Here is a 13,567-nt window from a genome sequence, read left to right as displayed (position 1 = left end):
AACACCAAACAGAAAAACTTTCTCTTCCTCCTTTCCCATCCTTTGTTTTCCTTGGAACTCCAGTTCTGGGCCCCGGAACCCCAACACCATCTTCCCGGATCCAGCACATCTTCGCGCGGAAACGACCAGGCTGGAGAGAGCCTCCCCCGGAGGGACGCAGGCGGACCGTAGCCCTCTTCCCTCCGCAGCCGAGGGCGCGCAAAGCCGGGGGCGCGGGCGGCTGCAGGGCCCGGCGCGCCACCGCGCGAGCTGCTGGGTCACCGCCCGGGCCGCGCCACCCGCTCCGCGAGGAAGTGACGACTGCGCCGTCCCGAGAGCAACAAAGTTTGAGTCTGCGAGCCCTGCTCGCCTGCGCCCCGAGCCCCGCGCCCCTCCGAGCGGCCCCGGGATCCAGCGCGCAGGTGAGTCGCGGGGCTCGGCGCTCCCCCTCCGCAGCCGCGGCGTCGCCGTGGGGGCCCCCGAAACGCTCGGGGTCCGGGCTCGGCGGCGCGGGCGGGGAGGGCCGGCGGCGCTGGGGTGGCGTGCGGGGGCCGCTGCAGGGAGCGAGCTCTGCAGCCGGGATCCAGGCCCCAGGCTGCGACCCTGTTTGGCCGCGGGATTTCAGAGCAGCCCGGGGCTGCAGCCGGGCCTCTCCAGGCACCATTGGCTAGCGCAGGGGCGCAGGGAAGGGGCTTCCCGCGGCCGGCGTCCGGGTCTAGTACTCCGCCCCGGGTGGGGGTGGGGGCAGCCATCCCGACAGGCTGGGCGCAGCCGTCCCCCAGCCCCCGCCCGGCTTCCCAGGGACGCGCGCTCTGACTCTTTGCAGCCCTCGCTGAGGTTGCTGGAAGGAAGTTAAAGGAGCTCCCCCCCCCCCGCCCGCCCCCCCACTTTTCTTTGCTTGGCCCGACAGTGAGGAAGAGCACAGCCACTTGGAAGTTTGGGAAACACCCCTACGCATTTCCAAAAGGCAAAACCCAGAACGGCCCCAAAGTCCCCTTTGAACGAATTCCTCTGACTCCCCCACCCCCTTCTCCTCCTACACCACGTCCCAAGCCCGACAGTAATCACTAAGGCCTAACACTTTGCAATTTAGCCATAAAAACTGTCAGCACACCCACATACATATGTGAGTGTTTTCTATATAAAACTCCCAAAACCGCTTCCAGTGGACTCTGAGGCATCTCGCTCTTTTTCTGTTCTTCCAAAACTGCTAGGGCTTGCAGGAATGTGCTTGGGAACTTCGATGGTGGTTCGCGCCGCCTTCGGTAGCCTCGTGGCGTAGGGTTTTTTTTTTTTTTAAAGAACAGCTGAGAAGTTTATGACATCTCTGCAAAGTAACTTGGGACTGGCGGGCCGGGCGGGTGGCGCCCGGGCTCCGGGGCTTGGAGTCTGGAACTGGAGCGGCCGCGGCCGCGTCGGGGACGCGTTGGTGTGTGCAGGAATGTTCGTCCGTGCGGTGGAGACTCCGACATGGGATGTCTAGAAGTTGAATGGAACAGTTCCTAGCAGCAGCTTCCTGCCGGCCTGTAATTACAGCATGATTGCACAGTCAGGCATTGTTGGCCTGGATGTTTATACACAGGCTATTGTGCAAGACCTCGGTGGCAGCGAACAAAACGCGCATTTGCATTGCAAATGCCCAGGACAGATCTAGGTCTGAGCTGCAGTCGCCGAGTTCTTTTCGGCCTTTCACCTTAGCGAGGTGATTTATTTCCTCGCCTCTCCCTTCACCTCGGATAATTTGCCAAATGGCCAGAGAAGTAGAGTGGACCCGGGAGGGCAGGATCCTTCCCCTCCCAACCTCAGGCAGCCTGAAAACTGTCCCAGGAATTGTACCCTTATTTGTGCCTGTAGAAAATGTGGGATGACGTCAGCAGGAAAAGGAGATGGGAGATGGCTATCGACCTCCCTAAACGGGAAAGCAGTTTGATTTAGCAAAATTGTATGGTGACTGGCTTGGGGCCTGGCTGCAAAGAGGACACGTCAGACATGTGTGACTGTGCTGGTGAGCTAGACTTTGAGCCGTCAAGTGTCAGATGTAGAAACTTAGTAGGTGGGTCCCTAATTCCTTTATTGTGTTCTGGGCAAAGGGAAAAGTGCTGGGTCTTTGAGACTGTTGTCTGTGGCCAGTGTCTGGGGTGGGGGTGGAGGAGTGACTCATATTCTTTTTCTCCAGAGGAACCCCTCCCTCCTTCCTGAGCAAGCCCGGCTACACGGACCAGGGTTGAGGGGGTCCTCACACCTTCTGAGCCACCGTACGGCAGGAAGGGAGCTAAGCCTTCAAGTGTGGAAATAAGGCAAACAGGTTTTCTTTGAGGGCCTCAGAGGTGGCTAACTGTAGCAGAGGGATTTAAAACAGAGTCACAAACATGGACAGGCTGCATGCTGGGCCTTTCTTCCAACATGCCAAATCTCAGCCCACTTTTTCCATGCCCTAGGCAGAAGGTTCTGCAAGGGCAACACTCAGCCCTGCTGAGGGAACTGTGTGACTCGGTGATGGGTACCCCTGGCCTGGCACCCTGGAGCTTCCCCGTGCCTGGCCTTCTCCCCAACCAAGGAACGGAGTTTCACCCAGAGGGAAAACACTGTTTTGCAACCTCATGCCAGCTGCATGTCACGGGCACAGTGACCATTTGTCCAACTAAAACATTAGGGCATAATCCCTGGCAGACACCTACGTGCTTCCAGAGACTCAAGGAAAAGCACGTGAAATCGGGACATTTCTGGAAAGTCTGGGACATCCAGACACAATTGCCACAGGGGAAGGAGGGCTAGAGCAAAAACACTGCAAAGGTGGGAGTTCCCATGAGTTGCAGTGTTGTGTACATTTGGGTTTTTACTGAACTTGACTGTCAAGGTCCTGTTAGTTGCATCACCTGACCAGGGCTACTTTAGTAAGAGCCCACTGGTACACAGCACAGTCTAAAGGGGAGGGGAGGGGAGCATTCCCTTCTGACTCCAGATTTTTTGTCTTCATATAGACCGTGCAGAGACTAAAAGTGCCCAAAGGCCCCCTGGGATTGTGGGAGGAGAGCGGGGGAGATGAACCTCTAGCAGAGGCCAAAGAAAGAAGGACTCAAGGCTTCCCTGGTGGTTCAGTGGATGAGAATCCGCCTGCCAAGGCGGAGGACTTGGGTTCTGTCCCTGGTCCAGGAGGATCCCACATGCTGAGGAGCAACCGAGCCCGAGTGCCACAACTGCTGAGCCAGTGCTCTAGAGCCTGTGCTCCGCAATATGAGAAACCACCACATCGAGAAGCCTGAGCACTGCAACTAAAGAGTGGCCCCCGCTCACCACAACTAGATAAAGACCTGTGCAGCAGCGAAGACCCAACGCAGCCAAAAAAAAATAAAATAAATAAATAAATAAATAAAACTATTAAAAAAAGAAAAAGGAATCAGACACTCCCCACCCCTGGAACTGTAGAGCCGCCTGGAGCAATCGCCTGCCCTTGTCATCAGTTCAGCGTGGCTGATTTTTGTGCCTAACTCAGGCCCTTCCCTGGCTTGCTCAGCTTTGCCTCTGTATTTACAGAATTTGCAGTTGTACACAGCCCAGGTTAAGACCGGAAACTTAATCCTGACTTCCTCTCCCATTTTACGTAAATGCTGATTTATGGCCTAAAGTGACTGCCCGGTTTGTGGCCCCAGAACAGCCCTGCCTCCTGCCTCACTATGCATGTGTAGGAACAATACCAACAAAGCTCTGCATCAAAACTTGACAGATTTTTAAAAAATCACTTTATTGTTTTAAGAGGAGAAGCTGTTTGGGTAATTAGGAAGCTCCCAGTAGCTTTAACAAAAACTCTGAGCCTCCACTTGAGAGGGGCAGATGGGGAAGTCCCCCTGCAAGACAGTAGTCTTAGTGTGGAGGCCTTTTACGCTCTCAGGCCCAGCATTTATATTTCTGTTCATCTGCCTCCTCCCAGCCGCCTCCCTGCACCACAAGCCTGTGTTTTGACATCACAACTAACCTCCAAAAAAGGAGGCAGAACCACTCCAGCCAAAAGAGGGCATTCCAGACTCTGAAGAAAGTGCCGCAGTTTTCCAGATGACTGGTGGTTCTGTCCTGCAAATTTGTTTCCTTCTTTAAAATGTGCCCCCCTTCTTTTCTCATTCTCACTGAAGCATCTCTTTGTGAGACCCTTAAACCTTTTTCTTTTCTTCTTCTTCTTCTACATGACACAGGGCACTGCTTTACGACTTTCTGTCTCAAGTGCCACTTGAAATACACACAGGTCTTTGAATGAGCCTGGGATAAAGGGCTCCTCTGTAATCTCATTTAAAAACGCCTGTTTTCAAGGGTCACCCTCCTGCTCAGCAACCTTCAATGGCTCCCCACTGTCTGCACGGTAAGGATCAAACTTCTAAGCTGGCAGTCGGGGCCTCCCACACAGGGGTCTGGCCTCCACTGCTCTCCTGCCCTAACCCTCTTCTCTGACCCTGTGACCCGCTCTGTGTGTCTGTCCAAACTGCTGGTGGCAAGCGTTCCTACCTTTCATGCTTTCCCGGAAGTCTGGAATGCCTTCCTCTTTCCTCTCTCCCACTTGGCTTAGTCTTGCTGTCCTTTTTAGCCTTGTTCTTGTTTCTCTCTTTAAGGATTTCCTCTGTTCCACCCTGTGGGCCTCTCCCTGAGATTCCAGTAACATCCACTGGGGCCCCCTGATGGAGGAACCTTAAAACTTGGTCTAGAGGACTTTCAGCCTTGGATCATAGCTCCAATAACATCTTTCATTTGGCTTCATAAATGTGCTTTTGGGTGGATCAGCATTATCACTTTTAACTATACTGCAAGTCCCTGTTTTATATATCTTTGTCCTCCCTGGGGTTCCCAGGGGATGTCTGATAAGGAGGATGATGGTGTGATGGTGAGGTTGTAGCAGTGCAGTGGTCTTCAGATATTGTTGGCTGTGCATAGGCACACACACCCGAGCCAAGCACCAAGAACCACAGTTCCCAGTCTTTATTCTGAACATCTAGCCACCTTCCTCCTTGAGCCTGTTAGCCTCTCTCTGGTACCTCCTGGCTTTGCACCTCATTGTTCAGCTTCTTTTCCAGTGCCTCTTCCCCCTGGGTGCCAGACAGATCTGTCCAGCTTCAGCATGGGCTCCTCCTTGTCTTGATTTGAACCTAGCTGACCTGCCCCAGGATGTCCTAAGCCTGAGCACTGGCTGAGGAGGGGGAGACCTTCATTTCCTGGGTTGGCCTGGTCCTCTAAGGGAACCAACTGAAAACAAAGAACTGGGGAACTCTCAGACAAGAATTATGAGTAAGGCAAAGAGATGCTTCCTGGTTGACTGCAGCTTTGATTTGCCCAAACAGGTATTGACCTATAAAACTAGACTATACTATAAAGCTGAGTCTTGGGGAGATCCTGGCTGAACCCTAACATCAGGCTTAACTGGGAGGATTCTGTTGACTCCACTCAGTTCTCGTGCTATTAATCTCAACCTTGCCGTATAAGCTAGAGTCTTTCTTTTTTAATTGAGATATAATTCACATACCATAAAATGCACCCCATATGCTAGATTCTTTAAAATTTTTATTTAAAAATAAAATCTGGTTGGGACTTCCATGGAAGTCCAGTGGTTAAGACTCTGCTTCCAGTGCAGGGCTGTGGGTTTGATTCCTGGTTGAGTAACTAACATCCCACATGCCAAGTGGTGAGACCAAAAAGAAAATAAATAAATTTAAAAAATCTGATAGGTTCTTTTTTTTTTCCCCTCAGTTTTATTCTTCAAAGGATAATATACAACCCAAGTTGCCCATCAGCAAATGAATGGATTAAGATATATAATGTGAAGTTGCTCAGTCATTCCGACTCTTTGCCACCCCATGGACTGTAGCCTACCAGGCTCTTCTGTCCATGAAATTTTCCAGGCAAGAATACTGGAGAGGGTTGCCCATTTCCTTCTCCAGGGGGTCTTCCTGATCCAGGGATCGAACCAAGGTCTTCTGCTTTGCAGGCAGACACTTTACCATTTGAGCCATCAGGGAAGCCCATATATATATATAGGGAAGATATATAAAGAATGGAATATTATCCAGACGTTAAAAGACTGAAATCCTGCCATTTGCAGCTTCATGGATGGACCTAGAGAATATTATGCTTCGTGAACTAACTCAGAGAAAGATAAAACTGTATGATACCACTTACATGTGTAATCTGAAAGGTAATACAGATGAATGTATATGCAAAATAGAAACAGACTCATAGAAAACAAACCGGTGCTTACCAAAGGGGAAAGGAAAGTGAAAGAGACAAATCTGGGGTATAGGATTAGGAGACACAAACCTCTATGTATGAAATAGATAAGCAGCAGGCATATATTATATATAGCATAGGAAATTATAGCTGTGATCTTGTAATAATTTTTAATAGAATATAACCTATAAAAATACTGAATCACTGTGTTATACACCTGAAATAATATAATATTGTATATCAACTATACTTGGATTTTTAAAAAACAGGTAATACATATAGTTCAAAATTCAATAGGGGTAAGTTATACAGTATAAGTGTTAGTTTCTCAGTCATGTCCAACTCCTTACAACCGTGTGGACTGTAGCCTGCCAGGCTTCTCTGTCCATGGAATTCTCCAGACAAGAATACTGAAGTGGGTTACCATTTCCTTCTCCAGGGAATCTTCCCGACTCAGGGATCAAACTTGGGTTTCCTGTGTTGCAGGCAGATTGTTTACCATTTTAGCCACCAGAAAAGTCCATACAGTATAATAGTCAATATAGACAATAGATTACTATACAGATATATATATATTCTAAACAGCTGCTGTTGTTTAATTGCTAAGTCATGTCTCTTTGCTACCCCATGGACGGTAGCCCACCAGGCTCCTCTGTCCATGGGATTTCCCAGGCCAGAATATTGGAGTGGGTTGCCATTTCCTTCTCCAGGGGATCTTCCTGACCAAGGGGTCAAACTCAAATCTGCTTGGTGGGCGGATTCTTTACTGCTGAGCCACCAGGGAAGCTGATACGGATATAAACATATATAAATGGGCAATAGAATTAGAAAAATGATTATGTATTTTAACCTTGAGAGAAAGAAGACCTTTTTTAAAATTTTTATTTTTAGGAAGACCTTCTTAAGAAAAGGACAAAACAGAACCCATAAGAAAATATTGATAAATTTGATAACATAATATTTTGAAAAATTAATTTCCCATCCTCTAATGTTGCCCATTTCTTCAATCCTTAAGTGTCTCTGTCTTAGGCAACTACAATTTGTCATTTTTCAGCCATGCTTCCAGATGTGGCTTCTGCACATAGAAGAAAATATGAATATATAAACAAATGCTGGCATACCCTACAGAGTGTTCTGCATTTTGCGGTTTTCACTTTTAATGTGTCTTGGAGATTGTTCTATATCAGTGCCCATAGAGCCGCTTCACATTTTCCATCGGCTAAATTATATTCCACTGTCTGAAAATACCATCATTTATTTAACTGTTTTTTAAAAAATATTTATTTATGTATTTGATTGTATCAGGTGTTAGTTGTAGCACGCAGGACCTTCACAGCATCATATGGCCCACAGGCTCTCTAGTTGTGGCGCTCTGGTAGCCCCGTGGCATGTGGGATCATAGTTCTCCGACTAAGGATCGAACTTAGGTCCCCTACACTGCAAGGCAGATTCTTAACCACTGGACCTCCAGGGAAGTTCTTTAACTAGTCTGTTGTTGAAGAGCATGTGTGGGTTGTTTCCAGTGTTTTGCTGTTACATGCAATGTTGCAGTCAGTATGTTGAATTCAACTTTTAACTGAAGTTTCTTGATGTACTTATAAGGGTGAAACTGGGATTTTCCTAGAAAACTATTTCTGAAAAATTGTGCATAAACTGCACTTAATAAACCCACATTGTCTAGAGTCTGCTGTTTCACAAAATAATCAGTTTTTAGAACTGATGAGCCTTTTCTAGCTTTAGGACCTTAGGGACTGTTATCATCCTGTTTTATAGTAACCGTAGTAACAGCATCTCAGAGAATTTAAAGCTGGAAAGGGTACCTGAGGTAACTCATTTTTAACTAAAAGGTTCAGAGAGGATAAGTGACTTCTCTGAGACTACACAGCTGCTCAGTGGAACTCAGTCAGGCGCAACCCCCACGTTCCATTTTCTTTCACCATCCTGCATCGATCGTCTTAGTCATCATAATCAGCAGTTCCAGTATTTGTAAACCAAGGGTTTTGTTTACAGTGCTCTCTTTAGTTTCCTTCAGGCAGTACACAAAGATTTAAAAAGAAGAAACTTGAAAGAAAAACAAAACCAAAAGCCAGGGTGAAAGCGAGGTCTTTAGAAAGACAGTGGGGTGCTAGAAGCCCAGGAACACAGTTCTAGCACCCTCTGGGAAAGCCCATGAATGCAAGACTGACTGTTCTCACTGGGCATATGTAGAACAGCTACAGTTTTGCCAACACTGCATGTGGCCCAATCAGAGATCCCACCTGCCCCTTCTCTCCAGGAGGCTGGCAGTCAGCTTCTGAGGTTTATAGCCAGAGGGACCTGTCAGCTAAGAAAATGCAGTTTGGTGGAGTTGCATTTTCTGAGGATCAGATTCTAAACAGTGTGTCAGGACTTCCCTGGTGGTCCAGTGGCTAAGACCTGGAGCTCCCAGTGCAGGGGGCCTTGGTTTGATCCCTGATCAGGGAACTAGATCCCACATGCCGCAACTAAGAGTTCGCATGCCTCAGTGAAGATCAAGATCCTTTGTGCTGCAACTAATAAATAACAATAAAATAAAGCCAGTGTGAAAAGTGAAAAATAAGAATGCAATCAGGGTTAACCTTGAAAGTCCCTTAGTAGGGCAGCAGGCAGCTGGCAGACACACAAGCTCTTGATACTTCATCTTAGGCGGTTCCTCTAGTTCTGGAAGAAGGTGTTGTTTCTAAGGTCAGGCAGCAGATAAAGTGGTTGGCTTGAACTTGGGGGCTCTGTAGTATGAAATATGTGTGTGTTCAAACAGTACAGTCTCACCCAGCATGCTGAATGCTAGTACTGTGACATCCCGCAGGCAGCAGGCTCGGGGCTCTTTGCCCAGGCTCACCCTTGAACAGACGGCAGGTTTATAATTTAGGAAATAACCATAGGCGATTAAGCAAGAAAGGTTCTTTGAACAGGTGAGTAGGGTGTGATACAGAGATCCATGGAGTGGGTTTTAAACTTCAAGATTGCAAAGGAAGGACTTAAGCTTTGGGTGACCTGTCATTGCCGTGGGGCTGGGAGAGGGCAGTGCCATGCATGGCAGACACTTTGCTCTAAGGCCGTAGTCCTCCCCATCTGCTCTCCTTCTCTCTCCTTCACCTGTCTCCCCTCCCCAGCCTCCCTACTGCTGGCACTTGTAAGAGGCCTGCGAGGAATCTACCCCATGAGCCTACATCCGCTTCCTCTGTGGCCTCCCAACAGCGTGTGCTTGGGACAACTTAGGGGTCAAAGCCACTCTTGGATCCTCATTTCCACTTGCACTGGAGGTTGGGGAAGGCTCAGGATTTTCCTTCAAAGAGCCTGTGCTGATGTATCCAGCTAGCATTTCGGATGTGAATACCCAGTAGCAGTGGAATGCTGCCTGTCATGGTTTATAGAATGATTCCCCTTCCCATTCTTCATTCAGTCACTCACGCCATATGCAAGGTGCTGGGGATGCAAAGATAAAGAAGAGTCAGCCTCCTGCTTCAATGGGTTCACAGTCCCTGAGGGAGACAGACATGCACAAAAGCTAAGAGCCATTAGTGCCACGGATGTCAGGGTGAAAGGATTCAGGGGTGTGCAGGGCTCAGAAGCAGGATGGGGTCACTTCGTCCAGGCCAGAGGAGAGTGGGACCATGGGGCAAGGTCTACACGGCCCCAGTGCCTTGTCCCATACCTGTACCCAATGAAGGCTATGGAATCAATGAGGATGAGGCTTTCTGGAGGAGCTGGTGTTTGAGCCGAGTCCTGAGGAAGGAGTAGGCGTCCACCAGGTGGCAAAGGGGGTCAGGGCATTCAAGGCACAGGGAGCAACTCAGGCAGGGCCTGGTATGGAGGTGTGACACAACACGGTTTGCTCTGGGAGCTACAGCAGTGGGTGTGGTGGAGCGCTGGTGGGAGGGGGTGCAGAAAGGGGTGGGCGGGGGCCAGGTCATGGGCCAGCCATTGGTGTCAGCAGAGAGATTTGGACCTTACTCTGAGGGCAGTGGGAGCCCCTGGGGTCCCATGGATGTGTGTGTGTGTGTGTATGTGTGTGTATGAGGGAGAGAGAGGATCAGATTGTCTTTTTAAAGATCACTCACTGTGATATGGAGGATTGACCGGAGACGGGGAAGTTGGGCAGCAGAGGGACCAGTGAGGAGGTCACTGCAGGAGGTCAGTGTGGTCCCTGGGGCGAGATGAAAAAGAGTCAGAGCCAGAGCGGCACGGGAGGGAAAAGCTGGATTAGGAAGGTGTCATGGGAGTTGGGTTGACAGGCCTGGAGGTCCAACCAAATGAACAGAGCAAGGAAGAAGTTGGAGTGTTTGCTTAGCTTTCTACTTGAAACATAAGGGGGAAGGAGCAGGTTTTAGGGGAGGGACACTGAGTCTAATCTCTGGAGACAACTGCAGGACATTCGAGAAAGCAGTTCTAGTGGGCAGTTGGACACGTGGGTCTGGGGGCAAGATATACCACTGGAGGATGGCAGTGGGGAGCGTTGCTTCCCCCATGGACTCTAAGCAAGCTATCAATAAATGTATCATTTAAGTAACCAATAAACATATCATTTAAGTAAAAATGATTCCTTACTGTGCAGCTACAGCTTCTAGACGAGTTCCAGACAAATCCGATTACCTCCCATTAGCCCCCTGTTTGTCAGACATTCTGAAACAGACACTTGGGAATCACCAGGACACTGTTGGAGCTAGGGGACCTGATGGCATCACCCATGGAGAGCATGCAGTTGGAGGTGAGGGGATCCCCATTTAATGGGTACAGTACAAGGGGAGTCAGCAACGGAGACCAAGAAGAAAGGAAGGACATCAGGAGAGCTTGGTGCCACAGATGCCAAAGGAGGAGGAAGCGTTGCATTTTACAACAGCAAAGATCATTATTTTGTTCACCGAGTACAACACATGATACATATTTTCATATGTCTTTTATTGAGTTGAAATCGATCACCTATTCATCCCTGGGGACATCAAGAAAGAGAGGACTGAAAGGAATGATTGACTTAGGAATTTAAAAGTTCCTGTAGTTTTGCCATGAGTAGGCTCTTCTCATTTGATTTAACCTCTTGGAGAAATAGGTGGTACAGGTACCACCTGCCCCAGGGTTGGAATGACATGTGCAAGTTCTTGAACTCAGGTTTCTTGACTCCAAGTCCACCCTGCCCTGAACTGATGGGGAAACAGAGAAGAGTCCAAAAGAGTGGTAATGCTTTTAATTTCTGGTGTTAATTCCCCAAATTGGGGCATCTACTTAGAACCTGGGTAGGATGGATTGCTATATTCAGCATTTATGTCTTTTTGTTCATATCTGTGATTATAAGGTGGCTATAATCCTCTCCTATGTACGAGTATTTAAATGAGACTTTTCTTAGAGGGAAGGATAGAAGCTTGAGCAAAGGTGTTGTCTCGGGGGGCCAGAGGAGTCTGTAGAGGTCGAAGGACATACTGGGGTAATCTAGGTCTTTGGTCTGCAAAAGCAGAAGCAGACTCTGGCTAAATTAATGAGAAAAGGAATGTATTGGAAGGATATCTGGTGACTCACTGAATGTCCTGGAAATCTGGAGAAGGAGGCTCAGAAATCTATCAGGCTCTGTGCGAAGCTGTGTAGCTGGAACCGAAGACAAAGTGATGATGCCTCTGGCCTGGCTGCCAGCTAACCTGAATGCTGCCACCACGTCTGGAATGAGTTTTGAACTCTCCTTGATTCTTTGTGGTGTCACTCAATCCAGAGGCAGAGCCCAGGTGGAGCATCTGGTTGGCTGGCTTAGGTCACATGCCCATGTTCTCATACATTCTGGAGTTACAGCTTCCCCAGTGGCAAGTGAAACTCCTCCTTCCACAAGGACTCACAGCACCAGGTTCCTGAAACCTGAGGATGGGTGCACAGGCCCGGTGAACAGATGTCCATCATGGAAGCCAGAGCCCATCCTAACCCTCAAACTGGGAATATTGGACAGTGCAGTTCATAGGAAGTGGAGACAGGGCATCCCCTTTAGGCCACTGAAAATATCCACGTTTTGATCTTCTTTCTGAATCCTTTAGTTTCCAGCTAAACTTTAGGATCCTTTTGTGCTTTTGAGTGTTTTATTAGCAGTTGGGTTTTTCCTCTGGAATCTGAATGATTCCAGTGGAAAAGAGAGCTCATCCCAGCATCTGGATCCTCCCTAAACATTTGGAAAACTTCAGTGCTGCCTTGTAAGGACCGAGGCCAAGGCTTGGCTCTCTCTGCCTAACAGGCAGCTACAGCGTGAATTCTGTTTCTCCTCTGGATTGGGCAAGACCCACGGGGCCATGAGGTGTTTGGGAGGTGCTGTCTTGCTTTCCACTGGAGGTTGGAGTTTTGGCTTCAGGCTTGGTTTGTGGAGGCTTCCCTGGTGGCTCAGATGGTAAAGAATCTGATTCTGCCAGTAAAGAATCTCCTGCTGTGCGATTCTGTGCCATTCTTAGGTTTGATCCCTGGGTTGGAAAGATACCCTGGGGAGGGGAATGGCTACCCACTCCAGTATTCTTGCCTAGAGAATTTCATGGACAAAGGAGCCTGGCAGGCTATGGTTTGTGGGGTCACAAAGAGTCAGACACGACCCAGAGACTAACACTTTCACTTTTGCTTGGTGTGTGGAATGATTGCGGTCCCTGGTGCCCAAGCTGTCCAAAGCAACAGGACTGGGCCCTTCTCAAGTTCTGATGATGTCAACCTGGTGGAGGCGTTTTAGCCAATATCCTGGCTGAGAAAGAACTAAAGGAGCTAGGGCTTCATCTACCTGGGACTGTCAGCATTGCCAGTCACATCCCTGCCCAGTTTCTTCATCCAGACGAGGTGTTGATTAGGTGAGCGCCAGCTCCCTTCCTGCCCCCAGGCCCTCTGGTGATAACTCTTTGAAGTAAGGGCATCTTGCATGAAATCTTGGTCATTCAGTTCCAGTAAACTTAGATGAAGCAGTTCATTTGCTTTAAAGAGAAAAATGCAGTTTTGAACTTTTGGACTCATGGCTGTGGTGGCTGCTAGTGTTTCAGATTTTTTCCCCTGGTGCCTGTTGGTGGGGAGCTGCTGCCTCCACGCAGCTGAGTGTGTTAAGGGCCGAGTTCTTGCATCCTGGACTGGAGGTGAGGCCTGAGCCTGAGGCCTGCTCACCAATGTGGGGTCAGGGTGACCCCCAGGAGGGACGAGCAGGAGTGTTCCGGGCCAGTGTTGGCTCTGGCACAATTTGCCCCCTTTGGCCCATTTCTGTCCAGATGAAACGGAATCGCGTTAAAAACAACACTGAAGCAGAAAAAGAAGTCTTGAGGGATCTGAGTTATGTTACTGAAACACAGCTTTGATCGTGAAAGTGAAAGTGTTAGTTGCTCAGTCATATCCGACTCTTTGCGACCCCACGGACTGTAGCCTGCCTGGCTTG

The 13,567-nt window shown here is 49.0% G+C and overlaps 1 protein-coding gene across 6 annotated transcripts in view; it reads left to right on the top strand.

Moving 5' to 3' along the window:
• The first annotated feature begins 287 nt into the window (after positions 1-287).
• Positions 288-13,567, top strand: part of MIDEAS (mitotic deacetylase associated SANT domain protein) — a 72,539-nt gene continuing 59,259 nt past the window's right edge. For 4 of the 6 annotated variants that reach the window (XM_059890936.1, XM_059890937.1, XM_005212120.4 and 1 more), the window contains exon 1: positions 288-401. The gene's annotated coding sequence lies outside the window, so the exon portion shown is untranslated. Of the gene's footprint in view, positions 402-2,960 lie in introns of all 6 variants that reach the window. The other 2 variants (XM_059890934.1, XM_015473282.3) reach the window with 1 other exon arrangement.

The sequence above is a fragment of the Bos taurus genome, chromosome 10 (assembly GCF_002263795.3).
Source record: "Bos taurus isolate L1 Dominette 01449 registration number 42190680 breed Hereford chromosome 10, ARS-UCD2.0, whole genome shotgun sequence".
Taxonomy (NCBI): domain Eukaryota; kingdom Metazoa; phylum Chordata; class Mammalia; order Artiodactyla; family Bovidae; genus Bos; species Bos taurus.
The sequence above is the reverse complement of the archived record's forward strand: the minus strand, read 5'-3'. Positions and strand labels throughout refer to the sequence as shown.